Here is a 17321-nt window from a genome sequence, read left to right as displayed (position 1 = left end):
AGGTGGCAGGAAAGAGAAGTGCCAATAGAAGAGGGAAGAGTGCCTTATAAAACCATCAGATCTCATGAGAACTCATTCACTGTTATAAGAATAGAATAAGAGAAACCACCCCCATGATTCAATTACCTCCACCTGGTCTCTCCCTTGACATGTGGGGATTATGGGAATTACAATTCAAGATGAGATTTGGGTGGAGACACAAGGCCTAACCATATCATTCTGCCCTTGGACCCTCCCTAATCTCATGCCCCTTTCACATTTCAAAACCAATCATGGCTTCCCAACAATCCTCCAATGTCTTAATTCATTCCTGCATTAACCTAAAGTCCAAGTCCAAAGTCTCACCTGACACAAGGCAAGTCCCTTCTGCCTATGAGCCTGTAAAACCAAAAGCAAATTAGTTACTTCCAGATACAATGGAGATACAGGCATTGGGTAAATACACCCTCTTTAAATGGGAGAAATTGGCCAAAATGAAGGGGCTACAGGCCCATGCAAGTCCTAAATCCAGCAAGGCAGTCAAATGTTAAAGCTTTGAAATGATCTGCTTTGACTCCATGTCTCACATCCAGTTTATACTGATGCAAGTGGTGGGTTCCCACAGCCTTGGACAACTCCACCCCTGTGGCTTTGCAGGGTACATCCCCCATCCTGGTTGCTTCTATGGGCTGACATTGAGTGTCTGCAGCTTTTCCAAGTGTGTGGTGCAAGCAGAGTGCAAACTGTCAGTGAACCTACCATTCTGAGGTCTGGAGGACATTTGCCCTCTTCTCACAGCTCCACTAGGTCGTGCCCTAGTGAGGACTGTGTGTGGGGGCTCTGACCCCACATTTCCCTTTCACACTGCTGTAGCAGAAGTTCTCCATGAGGGTTCCCCTCCCACAGCAAACTTCTTTCTGGACATCCAGGAATTTCCATACATCCTCTGAAATTTAGGTGGAGGTTTTCAAACCTCAAATCTTGACTTCTGTGCACCCACAGGCCTAACACCACATGTAAGTCACCAAGACTTGGGGATCGCGCCCTCTGAAGCAACAGCCCAAGTTGTACGTTGGCCCCTTTTAGCCACAGCTGGTACACAGGGCACCAATACCCAAGACTGCAAAAGCAGTAGGGCCCTGGGCCTGGCCCACGCAACCATTTTTTTCTTCTAGGCATCTGGGTCTTTGCTGGGAGGGGTCACATGAAGACCTCTGACATGCCCTGGAGGCATTTTCCCCATTATCTTGGATAACATAGGCTCCTCATTTCTTATGCAAATTTCTGCAGCCAGCTTGAATTTCTCCCCTGATAAGGGGTTTTTCTTTTCTATCACATCCTCAGGCTGCATATTTTCTAACCCTTTATGCTCTGCTTTCTCTTTAAACATATGTTCCAATTCCAAACCATCTCTTTGTGAATGCATAAAACAGAGTGCTTTGATGAGCACAGCACCCAGGTCACACCTTAAATGCTTTGCTTCTTAGAAATGTCTTCCATCAGATACCCTAGATTATGTCCCTCAAGTTAAAAATTCCATAGATTTTTAGGGCAGGGTCAAAATGCTAAAGCATAGCAAGAGTCTGACAAAATAATCTGAACAGCAGCCCTTTAGTTCCAGATCTTTCCACTGAAACAGTCTACTCAAATGAGAAGGAACCAGAAAAGTATTTCTGGTAATATGACAAAACAAGGTTCTATAACACCCCCAAAAGATCACATTAGCTCTCCAGCAATGGATCGAAACCAGTAAGAAATTTCTGAATTGCCAGATAAAAAAATTCAAAAGGTTGATTGTTAAGCTACTCAAAGAGATGCCAGAGAAAGGTGAAAACCAACAAATAAATTTTGAAAAACAATACAGAATATGGTTTGTAAAAGTCTCCATAGAAATATATATTATAAAGAAAAGACAATCACAATGTCTGGAAATGAAAGACACACTTAGAGAAGTGCAAATTATACTGGAAAGTTTCAACAATATAATTAAACAAGTAGAAGAAAGAACTTGAGTGCTCAAAGACAAGACTTTAGAATTAACCCAATCTGACAAAAACAAAGAAAAAAGAATTTTAAAAATTTATTTATAATACTTTCAGTTACAGGATATATATGCAGGACGTGTAGGTATACATGTGCCATGGTGATTTGCTGCACCCATCAACCCGTCATCTAGGTTTTAAGCCCCGTATGCATAAGTTATTTCTCCTAATGCTCTCCTTCCCCTTACCCCACAACCCCTACAGGCCCCAGTGTGTGATGTTCCCCTCCCTGTGTCCATGTGTTCTCATTGTTGAACTCCCACCTATGAGTGAGAACATGTGGTGTTTGGTTTTCTGTTCCTGTGTTAGTTTGGTGAGAATGATGGTTTCCAGCTTCATCCATGTCCCTGCAGAGGACATGAATTAATTCCTTTTTTGGCTGCATAGTATTTCATAATGTATATGTGCCACATAAAGGAATAAAGGTGACTAGCAAGAGTCACCTTTATTCTAGTTCCCAACAAGTTCCTCATCTCCATCTGAGACCAGCCTGGAGTTTATTGTCCATATCACTGTCAGCATTTTGGTGAAAGCCATTTAAAAAGTCTCTAGGAAGTTCCAAACTTTCTCACATCTTCCTGTCTTCTTCTGAGCCCTCCAAATTGCTCCAAACTTTGCCTGTTAACCAGTTCCAAAGTTGCTTCCACATTTTTGGGTATCTTTATAGCAGCACCCCACTCTACTGGTACCAATTAACTGTCTTAGTCTGTTTTCATAATGGTATAAAGAACTGCCTGAGACTGGGTGGTTTATAAAGGAAAGAATTTTAATTGATTCACAGTTCAGCATGGCTTGGAAGACCTCAGGAAACTTACAGTCATGGCTGAAGGCAAAGGGGAAGTAAGGCCATTAAGGTTGTGGGAAAGAGAAATGCTGAATGAAGGGGGAAGAGTGCTTTATAAAACCATCACATCTTGTGAGAACTCACTATCATGAGAACAGTATGGGAGAAACTGCTCCCATGATTCAGTTACCTCCACCTGACCTCTCCCTTGACATATGGGGATTACAGAGATTACAATTGAAGATGAGATTTGGGTGGGGACACAAAGCCTAACCATATGAAGGGGAGTGACTCTAGCCTTTGTGGAGCCCAGAAAGTTTGGGATGGAGATATCTGCAGTGAAGTACACCCAGGGATGCCCCATCACCTAAGGCTCATTGTGTTCCCTTAGGAGACTTTAACCTTAGGGGAACTGTTGGAACTGAACAGAGCAGGGCAATCTTGCCCATGAGAAATGGTCAGTCAGATCTGAGCATCCTCTTGTTTGCTGGCCTCTTCTAAGGCTCCAGCATGGGCATGCCCACTTGCAATGCACCCTTGGATGCCCAATCAAGGTGCTTCTTGTGAGCCCACATCATAACACCTTCACTGGCAACCTGCACCTGGCCATTGGAGAACTCCAGCAGAGCAGCCCCCACTGCAGTGCACCAGGCCACCCACACCCTCCCCCCACCACAGTCCCCTCTGAGCCACTTTACTAGCATGTACTCACCCTTGGCCACCCCTCAGCCACTTTGCTGTTGTGCACACACATGGGTAGACCTCCTCTCCCCTCCCCTACCAGAGCATGTACATTCCACTGCATTACTGCTGCTGGCATGAGCACAAATCCTTGGCAGCTCTGCCATTGCTGCTGCAAATGCCTGAACACCGCCATGCTACTGCTGCTTCTGGCATGTGTGAATGACCCCAGATTCCACTGCCACTGCCTGTATTGTGGCCAGTGGTCCAGAAACACTTCAGCACCTTCAGTGCAGCAGGATCCTAACCTTGAGAGTCCAAAGAACAAAGCCAGGGGCCTGATACCAGCCCTCCAGAGTTAGAGCATGCAACACAGAACTCCTGAGCTGAACCTTGGCCCCCTAAAATCTTTCAGAAATGAAGCCAGTTGATTGAACCAACATTATACCAAATCAAATCCCCAAGGACATGGAAGAAGATAAAAGAAAAAAAAAATTCACAGGATGACAACTTCAAAGTTGAAGGAACAGCAGCCCACACAGATGAGAAAAAAACAGCCCAAGAATGCTGGTGACTCAAAAAGCCAGAGTATCTTTTTACTTCCAAACAAATGCACTTGTTCCTTAGCAATGGTTCTTATGGTGAAATAACAAAAATAAAATGCAGAATGTAAATAGGAAGGAAGATCATTAAGATTTAGGAGAAAGTCAAAACCCAATCCAAAGATACAGGAGATGAAAGATAAAATGGCCATTTTAAGAAAGAATCAAGCTGATCTGATAGAGCTGAAAAACTGAAAACCTCACTTTAAGAATTTCAGAATCCAACATCAAGTATTAATAGCAAAATCAACCAAGCTGAGGAAAGACTCTCCAAGCTCAAAGACCAATTCTGTGAAATAACTCAGCCAGACAAGGACAAACAGTAAAGAAGAATAAACAAAACCTTTGAAAAATATGGGATTATTTAAAGAGACCAAATCTATGACTCATTGGCATCCCTGAAAGAAAGAGAAAATAAGCAGTTTGAAAAACATATTTCAGTATATTGTACATGAAAAATTTTCCAACCTTGCTAGAAAGGCACACATTCAAATTCAGGAAATACAGAGAAACTTGTCAGATACTGCACACACAAAAATTCCCAAGACACATAGTCATCACATTCTCCATGGCTGCAATAAAAGAAAAAAGCCTAAAGGAAGCTAGAGAGAACATGCAGGTCGTCCACAAAAGGAAACCCTTCATGCCAACAGCAGACATTTTAGCAGAAACCCTTCAAGCCATAAGAGATCAGGGGCCCATGTTTCGGCATGCTTAAATAAAAGAAATTCCAACCAAAAATTTCATATCCAGCCAAACTAAGCTTCATAAGCAAAGGAGAAATAATATCCTTTTCAGACAAGTAAATGTTAAGAGAATTTGCTGCCTTACCAGATCTGCCTTACAAAAGGTCCTGAAGGGAGTGCTAAATATGGAAAGGACGATCATTACTGGCCACTACAAAAATACACATAATTACATAGACCATTGTCATTATAAAGCAATCACACAAACAAGTCTGAATAATAACCAGCTAACAATATAATAACAGGATCAAATCTGCACATGTGAATATTAACCTTGAATATAAGCAGACAAAATTTCCCAATTAAAAGGCACAGAATGGCAAGTTGGATAAAGAAGCAAGACTCAATAGTATGCTGTCTTCAAGAGACCCATCTCACATGCAATGCCTCTACTAGCCTCAAAGTAAAGGGATGGAGAGACATCTACCAAGCAAATGAAAAACAGAGAGCAGAGGTTGCTATTCTAATTTCAGACCAAACAGACTTTAAACCAACAAAGATCAAAAAGGACAAAGAAGGGTATTACAAAATGGTAAAGGGTTCAATTCGACAAGAAAACCTAACTATCCTAATTATATACGCACCAAACTCAGAATCATTCAGATTCATAAAGCAAGTTCTTAGAGACCTGTGAAAACACTTAGATAACTGTATAGTAATAGTGAGAGATTTCAACACCCCACTGATAGTATTAGATCACTGGGGCAGAAAGCTAACAAAGATATTCAAGATCTGAACTTGACACTTGAACAAATGGACCTAGTAGACATCTACAGAACTCTTCACCCAAAACCAACAATGTAAATTCTTCTCATCTGCTCATGGCACATACAAATGATACCAAACACATTTTCAGACTATAGCACAATAAAAATAGAATCAGGCAGAGGGCAGAGCAAGATTATAGAATAGAATCTTACCCTGTTTATCTCCCCCACTACAACAACAAAGTTTAACAACTGTCTGCACACAGAAAAGCACTGTTGTGGCAGGCCAGGTCTCACTAATTCAGGCCTCCATAGCAACTGTGTCAGTACTGACTGAGTGGTTAAGTTAAATATTAAAAGCCTGTGCCCTTATACAAAGGCTGGGATGTAACAAAAGCCCATCAAGAATTTTGTCTAGGCCTTTCCTGGGCTTTAAAGCATGACAGAATAACGAAGGAATTCTTAATAGGACCTATTTAGGATTAAACAAGTTTTATTGTGGGTATGAAAAAACTCCCCAGGCCTCCACAAACAAGTTTATTGGGTGTCTGAAGGAACTCCTTAAACCTTTGTAATTTAGCAGGAGACAAGATAGGGGTAATTACCCCAGCACCTGGACCCATTTAGATAAAGTAAATTTACTAAGGTTCTAGAGGAAGGTCTTCAGGTCTCAGACCTTATTATAGATTGAAAGAAGTTAATTACTTATGTCTTCAGATGAATGTACACTTATCCATAGACATATAGCTTAAAGGTGTATAAGCTCTGGAAAGCTTTGTAATTTTGAGTTGGTCTGGTGATAATTCCCAGGCCTTCTCCCTGTAACTGGTTGCATAAATAAAAAACTCTCTTCCTTCCTGGTTCATCTGCATCTCATTACTGGGCCTTGAGAAATAGTAGCCCAACCCTCAGTTTGGTCCAGGAACACTCTCACAAGTACCAAAAATCAGATGTGCAATCACAGTACTTGGCTTTAACTTCATATTTAAAAAGGCATTGAGGATGACAGGAGAGGCATTGGTGAATCATTAACATTGCTCCTCTCTCATCTCCTGGCAGTGGCCATGCAGAATGGAGAGAGAATCTGTACACTTTTGAGAGGAAAGTATAGCGATTAGGTACTGCCTGTCACAACTCAGTGCTGTCCTGTCACAGTTGAGAATAAAGCCCTGCTGGGTTCAGCTAGTACCAGTGCATGGAGGGAGCATTTGGAATAGCCTTGGCCATGGAGGATTCACCCATTCAAATCAGAACTTTAGTTTCTTGGCAAGCCTTGCCACCATGAACTGACGTCCTCTGGGGTTCTAGATACACTTGAAAGGGAGTCCAAGACACAAGAATTATAATTCCTAGGTAACTCCTAGTGCTAGACTGGGATTACAACCAGTGAACTAAGGTGGCATGTGACCTAGGGAGATACCAGCTGGCATGACTAAGGGAATGCTTGCACCCTCCCTTGACTTCAGCTAGTGCAGCATGTAGCAACAAAAGTGGCCTCTTCTTTCTGCTTAAGGAGAGGAGAGCAAAGAGTAAAGAGGACTTTGTCTTGCATCTTGGATACCAGCTCAGCTATAGTAGAACAGGGCACTGGACAGATTCGGGAGGTCCCCATTCCAGGTCCAGCTCCCAGGAGACACTTGTAGACACATCATGGGCCAAAAGGTACCCCACTGCCTTGAAGAGAAAGACCAAGTCCTGGCGATATTAATTATCTTCTGACTAAAGAGCCCTTGGGCCCTGAAATCCACCAGTAGTACCCAAGAAGCACACTGTGGAAACTTGGGTTCTGAGATGTACTGGTTTCAGGAGAGACTCAGCACATTCCCACCTAGCTATGGTGAAAGACTGTTTCTGTTTGAGGAAAGCAGAGGGAAAAGTCTTGCACCCTAGGTAACAGTTTGGCTACAATGGGGTAGAGCAACAAGCAGCTCTTAGAGTCCCAAGTTCAGGAATAGGCTCTTGGGTGGCATTTCTAGACCTGTTCTAGGCTAGAATGGAGCCTATTGCCCTGAATGGTGAGTCCTAGGCCTGGCAGCATTCACAAGCTGAGAGAAGAGCCCCTGGGGTTTAAGCTAACATTGGCAGTGGCCTGGCAGAACCCCCCATAAGCCAGTAGTGGTACTGGCCACAGGAAGAGGCTCCTCTGCCTGTAGAAAGGGGAAGAAAAAGTGAGAAAAACTTTGTAATGTAGTTTTGAGTGCCAGCTTACCCACAGTTGTATCGAATTTCTAACATTTTTGACTCCAAATTCTGGGTCCCACACAGCATCTCTAGATATGCCTGTGACCTGGGGGAACTTGCCACCCTGAAGGGAAGGGCTCTGGGCAAGGCCTAGTGCTGTGCTGGCCTCAGATCTGACTAAGCATAGTCCCACTGGTGGGGGCAACAGGGTTGCTTGCATCATCACATCCCCAGTTCCAGGCAGCTCAGCACAGAAAGAAAACTCTGTATTATTATTATTGTTATTTTTATTGTTATTTTGGAAAAAGTAAGAGAAAAGAACATGAGTCATTTCCAGACCTTTTCCAAGACCACCAAAATGATACCTCTACAAGTCTGCAAAAACCACAGCATTATTGGGCTTGTGGCCTAAGTCCCTCTGAATACCTGGAAAACCTTCCTGAGAAGAACAAGCACAAACAAGCCCAGACTATGAAGACTACAATAAATACCTAACTCTTCAATTCTCAGATGCTGATGAGCATCTACAAGCATTAACACCATCCAGGAAAAATGACCTTACCACATAAACTGAATAAGGCACCAGGGACAAGTCCTGGAGAAACAGAGATATATGACATTTCAGACAGAGACTTCAGAGTAGTTTTGAGGAAACACAAAGAAGGAATTCAGAATCTATCAAATAAATTTAATAAAGAAATTGAAATAATTAAAAAGAACCAAGCAGAAATTCTAGAGTTGGAAAATGCAATTGACATGCTGAGGATCCATCAGATTCTCTTAACAGCACAATTTTTCAAGAAGTAGAAACAAGTAGTGAGCCTGAAGACAGGCTGTTTGAAAATACACAATCAGAGGAGACGAAAGGAAAAAGAATAAAAAACACTGAAGCATGCATACAAAATCTAGAAAAGAGCCTCAAAAGGGCAAGTTTAAGAGTTAATGGCTTTAAATATCTGGTACAGAAAGAGATGTGGTAGACAGTTTATTCAAAGGGATAATGTCCAAGAACTTCCCAAACCTAGATAAAGATGTCATTATTTGAGTACAAGAAGTTTAACACTGTGCAGAGTTAAACCAAAGAACCCTACCTCAAGGTATGTAATAATCAAGCTTCCAAAGATCAAGGGTAAAGAAAGGATTCTAAAAGCGCAAGAGAAAAGAAACAAATAGCATACAATTGAACTCTAGTATGTCTGCAGCAGACTTTTCAGTTCATTGTTCACAATAGCCAAGATTTGAAAGCAACCTAAATGTTCATCAGCAGATGAATGGATAAAGAAAATCCAGCAGTAACACACAATGAAGTACTGTTCAACATAGAAAATAATGAGATTCTGTCATTTGCAACAACATGGATAAAACTGGAGGTCATCATATTAAGTGAAATAAGCCAGGCACAGAAAGACACACATTGCATATTCTCACTTATTCATGGAATCTAAAAAGTATAACAATTGAACTTGGCCGGGTGCGGTGGCTCACGCTTGTAATCCCAGCACTTTGGGAGGCCGAGGCGGGCGGATCACGAGGTCAGGAGATCAAGACCACGGTGAAACCCCGTCTCTACTAAAAATACAAAAAATTAGCCAGGCGTGGTGGCGGGCGCCTGTAGTCCCAGCTACTCGGAGAGGCTGAGGCAGGAGAATAGAGTGAACCCGGGAGGCGGAGCTTGCAGTGAGCCGAGATCGTGCCACTGCACTCCAGCCTGGGCGACAGAGCGAGACTCTGTCTCAAAAAAAAAAAAAAAAAAAAAAAAACAATTGAACTCATAGAGATGGCAAATATTAGAATGGTTACCAGAGGCTGGGAATTGTAATGGGGGAGTGGTAAGAAGGTGGGTATAGTTAATGGGTACAAAAAATCGTTAAATAATAAGATCTGGTGTTTTCTAGCCCAACAGGGTGACTATAGTTAATAACATAGTTGTACATTTAAAAATAACAGAGTCTAACTGGATTGTTTGTAACACAAAGATAAATACTAGAGGGGGTGGTTCCCTAATATTCCTTGATGTGATTATTAGTCATTGCATGCCTATACCAAAATATTGCATATATCCTATAAATATAAACACCTATTCTGTACTGAAAAAAATTAGAATTAAAAAATTATAATAAAAATAGAAATCAATGCTAATCCCTCAAAATAACAGAATTACATGAAAATTAAACAACTTGCTTCTTCCTTTTTTTTGTTTTGTCTTTTTTTTTTTGAAATGGAGTCTTGCTCTGTTGCCCAGGCTGGAGTCCAGTGGTGCAATCTCAGTTCACTGCAACCTCTGCCTCTCAGGTTTAAGCAATTCTCCTGTCTCAGCTTCCCGAGTAGCTGGGACTACAGGCATATGCCACTACACCTGGCTAATTTTTGCATTTTTAATAGTAAGGGTTTTCACCATATTGGTCAGTCTGGTCTCGAACTCCTGACCTCAAGTGATCCACCCGCCTCAGCCTCCCAAAGTGCTGGGATTACAGGCGTGAGCCACCCCACCTAGCCTAAACAACCTGCTTCTGAATGACTTTTGGGTAAACAACATAATCAAGGAATTCTTTGAAATGAACAAAAACAAAGATACAACATTCCAGAATGCTTGGGACACAGATAAAGCATGTTAAGAGGCAAGTTATATTTCTAAATGCCCACATCAAAAAGTTAGAAAGATCTCACATTTACAACCTAACATTATAACTAGAGGAACCAGAGAACCAAGAGCAAATGAATCCCAAAGCTAGCAGAAGACAATAAATAACCAAAATCAAACCTGAACTGAAGGAAATTGAATTGTGTAAAATTATACAAAAGATCAATGATTCCAAGAGTTTGTTTTTTGAAAGAATAAATAAGATTGATTATCTGCTAACTTGACTAATAAAAAAAGAGAAAATTCAAATAGAATAAAAATGACAAAGGGGATGTTATCACTGACCCCACAGAAATACAAAAAGCTCTCAGAGATCACTATGAATACCTCTAGAAACCTAGATGAAATGGATAATTTGCTGTGAACATAGACTCTCTCAAGGTTCAAATAGTGAGAAATTGAATCCCTTAACAGACAAATAATGAGTTCCCAAATGAATCAGTAATAAAAAGCCTATCAACTAGAAAAATTCTAGGATCACATGAATTTACAGCCAAATTCTACCAGATGTATGAGGAAGAGCAGGTACCATTCCTACTAAAATTATTCCAAAAAACAATGAGGAAGGAGTCCTCCCTAATTCATTTGATGAGGCCAGCATCATCTAGATGCTGGCAAAGACACAACAAAAAAGGAAAACTTTAGGCCTTGATGAACATAAAGGCAAAAATCTTCAGAAAAAATACTAACAAAGAAAGTGAATGCAGCATGCATCAAAAAGCTAATCTGCCACAATCGAATATGCTTTATCTCTGGGATACAAGCTTTCTTCAACAAATGCAAATCGATAAATGTGATTCATCACATAGAGCTAAAAAGCAAAAAGCACATGATCATTTCAGTAGATGCAGAAAAGTCTATTGATAATATCAAACATTCCCGCATGTTATAAACCCTCAACAAACTGGGAATTGAAGGAACAAACTTCACAATAATAAGAGATGTCTAACTCACAGCCAACATCATACTGAATGGGCAAAGGCTGAAAGCATTCCCCTTGAAAATCTGCCCAAGACAAGGATGTCCTCTCTCACCACTCCTTTTCAACGTAGTACTGGAAGTCCTAGACAGAGCAATCAGACAAAAGAAAGAAAGAAAAGACATCTAAATAGGAAGAGAGAAAGCCAAACTATCTCTGTTTGCAGACAATACGATTCTATACCTAGAAAACCCTATAGTCTTTGCCCAAAAGCTCCTTAATCTGTTAAAATACTTCAGCAAAGTTTCAGTATACAAAATCAATGTACAAAATAAGTAGCAGTTGTATACACCAACAACATCCAAGCTGAGAGCCAAATCAATAAAGCAATCGTATTCAAAATAACCACTGAAGGAATAAAATGCCTAGAAATACAGTTAACCAGCGATGTGAAAGATCTCTAAACTGATAATTGCAAAAGACCGCTTAAAGAAATCAGAGATGACACAAACAAATGGAAAAACATTCCATGCTCATGGATAGGAAGAATCAATATTGTTAAAATGGCCACACTGCCCAAAGTAATTTACAGATTCAGTGCTATTCCTATAAAACTACCAATGACATTCTTCACAGAACTAGAAAAAGCTATTTTAAAATTCACATGGAACCAAAAAAGAGCCTGAATAGGCAAGGCAATCTTACACAAATGAACAAAGCAGGAGGCATCACATTACCCAACTTCAAAATATAGACTAGAATACTAGAATGATACAGTAACCAAAACTGTATGTTACTGGTACAAAAACAGACATATAGACCAATGGAACAGAATAGAGGGCCCAGAAATAATGTCACACACCTACATCCATCTGATTTTTAACAAAGTAGATAAAAACAAGCAATGGGGAACAGATTTCCTATTTAATAAATGGTGATGGGATAACTGGCTAGCCATATGCAGAAGATTAAAACTGGACCCCTTCCTAACATTATTTGCAAAAAAAACCTCAAGATGAATTAAAGACTTAAATATAAAACCTAAAACTATAAAGCCTTGGAAGATAGCCTAAGATATACTATTCTGGACATAAGACCTGGCAAAGATTTTATGACAAAGATATTGAAAGCAATTGCAACAAAAACAACAATTGACAAATGGGACCTCATTAATCCTGAGGATGAAGATCAAAGAACTACCTATCACATTCTATGCTTATTAGCTGGGTGATGAAAAAAATCTGTACAGCAAACCCCTGTCACATGCACAGCTTCTGCACAGCAAAATGAAATATCAACAGAGTAAACGGACATCACACAATGTGGGTAAACATATTTGCAAACTATGCATCTGACAAAAGCCAAATATCCAAAACCTGTAAGGAACTTAAACCAATCAACAAGCACAAAACAAACAACTTCATTAAAAAGTGGACAAAGGACATGAACAAACACCTTTCTAACAAAGACTTGCACACAGCCAACAAGCATATGAAAAAATGTTAAACATCACTAATTATTAGAGAAATGCAAATCAAAACCACAGTAAGATACCATCTCACACCAGTTCAAATGGTTATTATTAAAAAGTAAAAAAGTAACATGCTAGTGAGGTTGCAGAGAAAAGGATACTGGTGAGAATGTAAGTTAATTCAGCTATTGTGGAAAGCAGTCTGGTGGTTTCTCAAAGAACTTAAAAGAGAATTACCATTTGACCCAGAAAATCCATTATTCAGTATACACCCAAAGGAATATAAATCATTCTACCATTAAGAAACATGCATGTGTATGTTCATCACAGCACTATTCACAATAACAAAGACATGGAATCAATGTAAATGCCCATCAACAGAAGCCTCGATAAAGAAAGTGTGGTATATATACACCATGGCGTACTACACAGCCATAAAAAAAAGTATCATGTCCTTTGCAGCAACATGGATGGAGCCAGAGGCCATTATTCTAAGTAAACTAACACAGAAACATAAAACCAAATACTGCATGTTCTCACTTATAAATGCAAGCTAAACACAAGCACGTAGGTACACAAAGAAGAGAAAAACAACCCAGGGGCATGCTTGAGGGTGGAGGGTGTGAGGAGGGCAAGGATCAAAAAACTACCTATCACATACTATGCTTATTAGCTGGGTGATGAAATAATCTGTACAGCAAACCCCCATCACATGCAACTTACCCATATAACAAACCTGCACATGTACCGCTGAACCTAAAATAAAAGTGAAAAATAAAAAATAAATAAATCTTTGTATGTCATAGGACAAAAACCTTATTTTAATATAACCTGAAACAAATCACATAGAAAACAAAAGAACCGAGTTTGAGAAATGGTTAGTCAGATTTACATGAATTGATTTAGAGAAGCTTCAGATAAAACTTCCAACCCCATAAGGTTTATATAAACAAAGACTCTAGAGGTTTAAGTGGTGTCATTATAATAACAATGAGTTATACTAAAATACACAGGTAAATAGCTTTTGACTGTCATTATTGTAGATCATTATTTTCTAATCCTTAGAAAATGTTAATAAGCATATCAGAAATGGCATTCTTTTCTTTTGGCATTCTATCTGTTAAACTCAGAATAGAATTTAAAGCAATTATAATGAATAGATTTATCTCTTTGCAAAGCCAAAGTCATAGATAAATTGTTTTTTTGTTGGATTAAGGAATGAACTAGTGTTTAACTATTTAATTTTTATATAGAAAATGATACAACAGATGCTGCCAAATTGATATAACAAGTATTATTTTCTTATGATGCTTTTAAAGGCTCCAGATGCATATTTCAAATGAGTAGATGTACTGTTAAAGTTACTGATAGAGCATATGCCAATTATAGCAGCAGTATTAAAAAATATGATTGATGAAATAGGTGCATCTTACAAGAAAATTGCTAGCCTTTTTGGTATCAGTGTGTACATTTTGAAATATGAATATATTTGAGCAATTGGTATTCAGGATTTTTAGACTAAAACTTAACTTGAATCTTGAGTCAGGATTTAAATTTGTTTTAAAATGCCACATGCCATTCCACCTACAGCTTTGATTAAGTAGTAAGAAATTATGTACTCTCAAATTTCTGATGAAAAGGTTCTCAAAATAATTGTTTCTAGCCAAGGGGCTAAAAAGAAGACTCTTGGGAATGATCTCAGAGCTTCTCAGTGGGCCACAATGATATGTTTACAGGAGACATCCTCAGTGACTTTCACTTTCCAGCATTTATCTCAAGGACCTATATCATAGATCCTCCAAGAATGATCAGAAGTCTTATGCAGAGGAATAATTCAGTCATTCACACATTACTCATCTGATAACATTGAAGATTAAGAGCACAGCCAAGAAAAAAGCAGACAATTATTTTAAAATGTTAAATATAAATTCTGCAAGTACTTTATTGTCAGGCCAGAGCTACTTGTCTATCAATCACAAGTTACTTAATGTTTATAAACAATTCTAGTCAGCTTGAATATGTAGTGTACCAAGTTTTGAATGTTCTTAGTAAATCTTTAGAAGGTGTCTATGGAGAAGATATTCTTAGAGACAGGTATGTCAGCAACACCAAGAAGAGGTAGCTGAGTGTGAAGCAAGACAAAAGTATTATTAAAGAACAGACAGAGGACTGTGCCATGTTGTAAAAAACATAGTCACCCTTTCTTTCTCACCCTATTTGGTATTTTTGCTTGTATTTTGTTTCTCTCTCTCTTATTGATATCTTTACTGATATATCAGCCACCTACCCTCATACTGTCTCAGTGATCCATTGAAATTTGTTTTGCTGAGGTCAAGATATGCAGATTGTTGCTAGATACAATAACATTTTTCCAACCCTAGTAATTGATTTGTTGTGACCTTTCATTCCACACCACCTAAATGGTCATTCCATTGTTTTATGTTTAGGTTTGTTTTCTTTTTTTGTTTTGTTTTCTGGAGCTTTTTATATATAAAAAAACCTTTTGCCTTTTTAAAGTTTTTCATAGCAGTTGTAAATAGATTAATGTCAAAATATTGAAGCAAGTGAAGAAGCAAAAGAAATAAATTTAAATGAAGTTAGTATGTTAATATTTTCTATTTGTAGCTCAACTTTGCTTTTCTCCATTCTTTATAGGTCTTATAATAATCTCCTAAAGATCACTTAAAATGTTAATCATGAATAGATTTCTGAAGAGGTTTTTCATTTAATGTCAAAATATGCAATTTGAAGGTATTTTAATCAACCTCTTCGGGCTTTACTTGTTTATTATAAATAGTTCTTAGCACAGGGTTCACTTTATGCCTTTTTAAGGAGAAGGACAGCAAATTATTATTGGGTTGCCTGGAAAGCTTTGAGCTAAGCTGACTTCCTCTAATATCATTCATTTTGTAGTTGGTAATATGTCTTAAGATTATAAGTCATATAATTTTCATTGAAAAAAATTATGTAGCAAGTATGAGAAGAGAATATGATATTCTTCAGGCTTTTCATAATTTATTACATAGTTATAAGACGGATTCTCATGAGAACAGAAGAAATAGAAGAAACCTTCCTTCTTTTTTTATATCATTTCCATGGATAGTGAGGGCTTTTTTTCCCACCCTGAGGATAATAAACACAGTAAGCTCCTTTTTAAGATTTTCTATGGTCCCCCATATTGAATGTATGCCTTTGCTGACAATGTGTGAAACTAAAGTTGTAACCCCCAAAAATGAGTAGATAATATTTTATACTACCCCAAAATAAAGCAACATACTATTGTAAAAATAACTTAAAAGAAGTTTCAAGAAGCTTAAGACTGTTGTTTGGTTTTATACTCTGCTGGTCATGAGATGATGGCTGGGACACCAGTCATTAGTCGGGAGAAAAGAAAAGGCAAAGGGCGAAATGTGCCAGCTATTCGGCACTGTTTTTAAAGATGCCTGAGAAACTTTAATGCTTACATCTCACTGATAAGAATCTAGTCACATGGTGACCCTTATCCGCGAAGGAGTTGTGATCTTTAATTATACACATGCCTATATAGAATGGGTAAATGGCTGCTGGATAAGCAACTAGCAATTTGCCCAATAACACTAAGCATGTGTCTCAAGGTTGTCTACATAAATTTTTCTATTCATGTTTCACAAGGATCCTCCCTAAGAGGTAGATATTATAATTCTCATTTACAGATAAGGAAACAGAGTATTAGATGGCTTTAATAACTTTCTTGCAGTAATATGGTTGGTAGGGACTGGAACGAGGAATTGAACTTATCTCTACTTGACACAGTTGCTGAGCTCTCCAGCACTATAGCTCACTGCTTTTGAGCTGATGTTCTCTTGTTGGCTTTCTTTCAGCAAACCAGCACTGAATTCCAAGACAAAATAACCCCTCTTAAAGACATACAAGAAACCTTGCCTGATATACAAATATAATAACCTTAAAAAAATTCACAGACCTGAGATGTTTGTAAAGACACCTCTTTGGGAATCTTCTTGCTTCACTTTTTCTTCATTTTATTAAGGAGATAAGTCACCCTGACTCGACCTAATGCTATGAAAGGTATTCAAAGATAGAAAGAACTTGTTTCCATGAAGTGATATTTTAAATCCTATGTTTCTAAGAGTTGAGGCGTTCTGGTTAGCTTTTGTAATAAATAATAATAATAATTCTGGATCAGTTGATGGATAATTGGAGTAGCAGATGCTATTGGTTGATTAACCAAAAACCCATTCCCAATCCTCTTCTTCCTTGCCTCTATTGTAAGAGTTGAAACAGCTTGAGACTTGCTCTTACAGTCTCCCTTCACACTGTGGGTGCCCAGGTGGTACATTTCTGGTCAATGATATATTAAAAGTAGTCTCATGGGAATGTTTCTAGGAAATCTTTTGCTTTCCTGTTAAAAAGAACAGATGCAGCAGGCATCTTCCTTCCTTCTTCTTGCCTGGATTTAGGCCCCAAATTAGAATTATCACAGCCATTTGCAACCACAGATATTCAGAGAAATACTGCCCTTGATATCATTGAGTGGCTAAAACAATGCCTACTTTCAGATTTCTTATTTT

The sequence above is a fragment of the Nomascus leucogenys genome, chromosome 11 (genome assembly GCF_006542625.1).
Source record: "Nomascus leucogenys isolate Asia chromosome 11, Asia_NLE_v1, whole genome shotgun sequence".
Classification (NCBI taxonomy): Eukaryota; Metazoa; Chordata; class Mammalia; order Primates; family Hylobatidae; genus Nomascus; species Nomascus leucogenys.
This window is presented reverse-complemented; position numbering follows the sequence as displayed.